This window comes from Galeopterus variegatus, unplaced genomic scaffold (assembly GCF_000696425.1).
Source record: "Galeopterus variegatus unplaced genomic scaffold, G_variegatus-3.0.2 Scaffold2840, whole genome shotgun sequence".
Taxonomy (NCBI): Eukaryota; Metazoa; Chordata; class Mammalia; order Dermoptera; family Cynocephalidae; genus Galeopterus; species Galeopterus variegatus.
Window position 1 is genome coordinate 284989 of NW_007728951.1, and position 6412 is coordinate 291400.

The window sequence follows — 6412 nt, forward strand, 5'->3', positions numbered from 1 at the left end:
CTCCCGCAACACCACCCCAGAGCTCCGCCTTCCCAGTTTCCTACTCCCGCGTGCGCCCCACCCGTGGCTGAAGCAAAACAACCGCCTCTCGCCAGCCTGTTTCTTGTCCTCGCCTGCGCTGTCCCTTCCCGTCTCTGCGCCGAAGAGGGGCGTTTGTACATTCCAATGAGGGCCTAGGAGGACTTTGTTAGCCAATCAGTAGCCAACCCCCTGCAATTCTGGGTGGGACTAGGCCTCCACACTTATAACTGGGCAGCCCGTTGGCTCCTTTATGGCGCTTCTTTTACGTAAGGCTTAGAGGTCAAAAATAAGGGGGCAAAGTCCTCGCAGAACGGGAAGGATCAGCACAGACGCTCTGGATTTGACCTTTTTCGAAGACTAACCAATCGCTTTCCGGATACTTCCCCGCCTTTTGCGCGTTCGTTTGAAAAAAGCCGGTGTGACGGACTTGGAAATTGGTTCTGTGACGGACACGTAGAGAAAGCCAATGACTGAGCGTTCGGACCACCATTTGGACCAATAAGAAAAGGGAGTCGCTAGATCTCAGACTTTGTTAGGCGAAGCGCAGGTGGGCGTTATTTGATTGACGGAGCGCTCTACTCATGTCTGGTAGGGTGGGCTGGTCCATGACGCCCGCGAGGTAGTGCATAGTGGAGGCGGGGCTGAATGAAGTAAATGGTAAGGAAGGGTTGGGTCTCACTCGTGGGCGGTGTTTGATGGATAGTCGTCCTTGCCAATTGAAGATGGCTACTGATGCCCAATGGGATTTTAGGAACCCAGAGGCGGGGCCGTGTGGGAGGGGGAAACTAAGTACGGAGGTACCGGGGGAGTTGAACTGGGAGGGAGGGCAGTGATTGATAGGCCCCCCAGCAAACCAGGAACCGCGAGAGAGCGTGCGTCGTCCCAATGGGTGGGAGCTGGGGGCGGGGCTCCCTGAGGGGCGGGGAAGGACAGAAGTGCGGGGAGGAGGGGTACAGAAGGAGTCGAACGGCTGCTGCTCAATGGCGGAAAATCTGCTGGTGCTGTGATCGCCTCGTTCCCCTAGCAGTTGCGGGGGAGTTTCCTGCCGGCGCGGTTGGAGTCTCTGTTTCTCAGGGTTCGGTGGTTGGAAGATGCTCCAGAGAGACGAGGCTGCGGCGGAGGAGGTGGCGGCGGCCGAATCGGCAACGACGCTAGGGTGGAGAGCAGGCGGCGGCGGCGGCGGTGTGAGGGGCCCGGCGGTGTAAACAGCTCCTGAGGCGGCGGAGGCGGAGGCCGAGACCCTGAGGGGGAAGCGGCGGCTGAGGCAGGGTCGCGCCTCCGTGGGAAACCTGGGCTAAGTGCGGCGGGAGACTCTGCGGCGGCCGCGAGCGAGACGCCTTAGAACCTCGCCTCCCTCCCTCGCCTCAGGTAAGGCCGCTCGGCGCCCAGCCGGAGGGGAAACGGCTGGAGGCACCGTCGAGGCCCCGGGACCGTTCTCGGGGTGCCGTCGAGCTGCGGCCGGGCTCTGCCCTTCCGAATCCACATCCCTCTTCCAGTCGCCGCGGCGCTTGGGGAGCGGAACGCAGGGCCTGGCTCCTGGGTAGGCCCCTTCCCCGGCCGCCGCCTCCACTCTCGGCTGAGGGCCGGGAGAGGCGCGGGAGGGAACAGGAGTTTGCTCGAACGCCTTGAAGTCAACTGCTTCCCCTTCTCTCTGCTTCGGTCTGCAAGCATCAGTCACACAAGCACTGGGCTACCCCAGGCCTTGGCTCATCCCTTCCTGGTGCATGCCTTATTTGAAAATAGTGCCTTTTCCCATTTGTTTCCTCCTCAGCTTCTACCCTGCTCTGCGCTCCGCTTCACTTCCTTGTTAAATCGTCTTTTTTCTCTCTTCTGTATCTGCATCTCAACATCTCCTTCCTCAGTGGCTTTAAGTCGTTTCTCTTTCTTTTCCCGTCAGACTCCTGGCTTCTCTTCCTTGCGTTCTCCAGCACCGTCCTTTTCGGATGTCATTCTTAACCGTGAAGTTCAGTACCCCAAATCTACCAGAGGCCCATTAAGAGTAGACCAGCTTTAGGTGGTAGATCAGTTTTTTATACTTTTTAACTTTCTAATGTCCTTTAACAAAATTGTATTATTAAACTTAGAGTGTGAAAATACACTGAAGTAATTTTTAAAATGAAGGGCTCAATGAGTGTTCTTTATTTTTTTAAAGTTGCACGACCTCTAATGTCAGATTTAGGAAATCCTATCTTATTTGGCAAAAATGTTTAAGCATTTATTAGCAGCCCAAATTCATCAATATTCAAGTTCTTTTAGAAAAAACTTGAAAACTTAAAAAGAAAAATGAACAACTAGGAAGCTGTTTTGATAGAGTCACAGTTAAAGAGTTTTTAAAATAGGATACACGTTTCATGTATCAAAATAAAGTTGGCAGGAGTCTTGTAAAAGGATTGTATAGGAATTTGACTAGTCTTAGTGTTATGTAGTTATTTTGGGAAAAACATTATTTATCTGTTAACAAACGTTTACAACTACTGTGATGTGAGAATTACTGAGATTTATTGTGGGATTAACACAGGAACTCTTTATTTGAGCTGCTGCATGGATGGAGAAGTGGTAAATTGTTCAGAGAAGACAGTGTAAGTCACAGTATTTTCTAAGAGATGGAGAAACATGCCATCGACGCTGAATGTTAATAGATACTATTTCGTTTACTTTCTCTATTGTGCAACAGCAAAGTTCCTATTGTTGGCCTACTTTTAAATAGAGCATTTCTAAACAAATAGTGAGGCAAGTTATTCTAATTATTATAGTAGTCTTTTTCAAGTGTACAGGTTTTTTAAAAAAAAATAGTTGAAGTAAAAAACTAAAAGTATAGTTGAAATAATATCAAACTGGTAATTTTGGAAAGAAATATTTTTGTAGGCCTTTTGAATGAACAATGTTATAAGTGAGCTTTTAAATTTTAGTATTTAAAATAGATTTTTTTTGTCAACAGATTTTTTTTCAGTGATAAGATTTTTGTTTTTAACTGTACTTTCTCTCAGTGCCTTCTTTGCTTTTAAATTTTAGTATTTAAAATAGATTTTTTTTGTCAACAGATTTTTTTTCAGTGATAAGTTTTTTGTTTTTAACTGTACTTTCTCTCAGTGCCTTCTTTGTTTTTTTTTTTTTTAATGGTCGTTTGTGCTTTCCCCTCTTCATTTGTTTTTGCTTTCGTAAAGTCTTATCACAGTTTTTGCAGTGGTTCTTTATGTTGTTGCGTTATTAGCATGGAGTAGTATTTTTTTTACTGGAGCTTTCATATGCATTAGTTAAGATTTCCACGGTTTCTTTGATATTATCCTTTGGATTTGTTGATGTGATTATTCTCTCAGAAGTGACTTACAAAGCTTTCAACACCTGTTTTCTTACCTTGGGTGTCTGATTTTTCTGAAGACTGCAGGAATAGGTGAGAAAGCCTTTTCAGTTTGTCTGATGGTCATATCAGTAAGTACATGTTTTATGTTAGTAATTCGCATAAATACTAAATCCCTTAAGATTACATCATCCAAAGGAGTGGTGTAGTGTCTAAATAGCTGTGCTTCTAAGAACAGCTGATTCATAAGTTGGCGAGGTCAGAAAGAGTGGCTCTTGTTGAAAGTTATAATATTTTCCTATAACGTACATTTTTTACGGAGTTTTTTGAGTTATATGATGCTGATTGACTGTCTCTTGGCACTCTTGGAATAGTAGAATTTGCCCTAGTATCACTTAGTGATTCTGGAGGTTCATCGAAAACTGGCTGAGCCAATAGGAAGGACTGCAAACATATCTTTTGTTGTACTTGATGCTAGGAGTGAGTGGTATTTTTTTTCCCCACAGTCATTTGTGTTAGTTAATATGTAGTCTATATTTTATGAATATTTATATATGTAACTTTTAAAGTATTTTGTGACATTACCTACCATAGAAAGTAGTAAAATAGTGTAATTTTAACAGTGGTCTTTCATATTAATAAAGGGAATGCAATTAACTTTTTAAAATGTAACACATGATATTTTACATTTTCTATGAAATATGCCTTTCACATTTCACTGATTTTAAGAAAAATTAGTTGGCAAACAACTGATGGTATCAGAGTAATAAAAGGTTTTTTTTTAATTCCAATATTCTAATATTAAAAGTTATTCAAGTAGTAGATTAAAATATAAAATCATAATTAGTGGTAAGAAACGTCTTGCTAAATTGTTGATTAAGAGGATTCATTATTATTTGTGGAAAAAAGATTCCCAGAAACTGGATAGATCCAAGAAACAAAATCTAGATTACTTTTCATTTCACTGTCCTGTACTCAAACTAAACAGAAGGTAAAATAGAGTAGATTTGGGGAGTATTTAGTTATTGTAATTTATGCTTTGGGGGATTTTTTTTTTTTTTTTGGTTGGCTGGTATGGGTATCTGAACCCTTGACCTTGGTGTTATAACACCTTTCACTAACCACCTTGCACCTTGTAGTTTAAGATCAGCTGTCATAGAATTTATAAAATGACAGCTAGTCGTCAGCTTCTGGCAGCTGATTTAACAATTACAAGTGAAGAAAAAGATACATGTGCTTCATAATCTGTATTTTTGCCTTGTTTTCATTGGTGATGCTTGCTTATATCAGCATTGATTTTAAATGATAGAATAACTTTTAGGGTTTTTTGACTAATTGAGTATGGTAATATTTTTGATTAGTCGTTTTGGAATATTTTTGCAAATAAAGCATTTCTGATGTGATTTAATCTCTTTGTATAGACTTGATTTAAGATTGACACTTTTCAGCATTCTGTCTATATTCCTCCCCTTAAAAAAAGACCACCACTTAGACTAACAAAGTGTCTTGACCATGTACTTGAGTCAGTGTTATGATAGAAAGAACCCTTTACTTGCTGGCTGGTTAGTTCACTTGGTTAGAGCACTGCTTTGTAACAACCAAGGTCAAGGGTTTGGATCCCCGTACCAAAAAATAAACGACATAAAAAGAATCCTTTACTAAATTCTTAATAATGTTATGAAGTTTTTCAAAAGTGTAGCCTGTGTACTGTATGTATTTATTTCTCAGACTATTTAAAGATTTTGAGATTTAGTTTTTAGTAATGTCTAGCATCCCGGAAAACATAAACACCATATGATGTGGCTCATACTTTTTTCTTTTTAGTTTTTATTCAGATTTCAGGGTGCTTTATTTCTCCCCTTCAATTAAATTTTTTTTCTTTCTTTCTTTTTTTTTTTTTTTGGCAGCTGGCTGGTAGAGAGAGCCAAACCCATGACCTTGGTGTTCAAGGCTGCTCTCTAATCAATTGAGCTAACTGGCTAGCCCTCTTTAGTAACTTTTTTTAACTTCAAGAACCCAGTAGCTTAATCAATTGTAGTATTTTAACTTGTTAGTTCATATATATTAGACATACCTTTAACATGGTTTATAGCATTTAAAGCAGTTTACCAACTTAAAGCTTTTACAACTTACCAAATAGTTTACTATTAACTTGCTAAAAATAAAGTGGATTCAAAGTTTTCTTCTGGAGTATGTTGAAATATTATCAGGATTATATTTGTTGACTTTAAATTGATGTTTCTTGAGAATTAAAAATGTTAAAGTTTAGAAACATAACACTATTTGGAAAAGTTTTTGCATCCTTGTGAACAAAAGAAGATCCAGTCAAATATGGTCTGATACTTAGAGGAGAGAGACATATTGGAGGATGTCTATTGACTTTGAGGAACTTGTGTTACTTTTAGACATAGGACCAGTTTCTGGCAGTGTTATAGGGAGACTAAGACCTGTCTCTAGGATTGCTGTGATTTTTGTCAATGTAGAATGTCCTTTATTTCAGAATAGGTTGTGAATGAAAAGTAAATTTGTATGATAGAAATAGGAAAAATCTTTTCCTTTATGGGAAACTTTTAAAAAGGGGTTATGTTATCAGGTAGAGTCAAATTTGTTATATAAAAGAAAATAAAACAAGTGATTAAGTTTTGTTTGATAGGTGGTACATACCTCAGAAGAAGCAGGTTTGATAAAGGATATATAAAATAATTTGTAAGGGTCTGAAGCATTTCAAAGCACTTTAAAACTTGAGAGTAATGTCGCTGATTCTTAATTCTAATTGGATTTTATTTTCTTGATGGTAGGTATCAAGAGCATTCCTAGCATTGAAAAGGGAGAGTTTGTAGATGTTCTCATGAGTAACTAGGAGTGTCTGTGTTACTCACTGACACTGGATACAGTGTCTCCCCCCCACCTCCTTATGACTAAAGCATTTTACTCTGAGGTAAGGAACTGGCATCAATTAAATACTGGTGAGAAAATAAACTCAAAGCAACTGCAAATGATAGATACACTAAGCTACCAACCCACTGAGAAGTAAAGAGTTCAGAAATTCAGAATAGTCTAATAGTATCTAGTCTGTAAACCCCCCCCCCCCCC

The 6412-nt window shown here is 40.4% G+C and overlaps 1 protein-coding gene across 3 annotated transcripts in view; it reads left to right on the top strand.

Annotated features, from left to right (window-relative positions):
- The first annotated feature begins 958 nt into the window (after positions 1-958).
- PPM1B (protein phosphatase, Mg2+/Mn2+ dependent, 1B) overlaps positions 959-6412 on the top strand; it is a 92311-nt gene continuing 86857 nt past the window's right edge. The window contains exon 1 of one of the 3 annotated variants that reach the window (XM_008583151.1): positions 959-1389. The gene's annotated coding sequence lies outside the window, so the exon portion shown is untranslated. The remainder of the gene's footprint in view (positions 1390-6412) is intronic. The other 2 variants (XM_008583154.1, XM_008583153.1) reach the window with 2 other exon arrangements.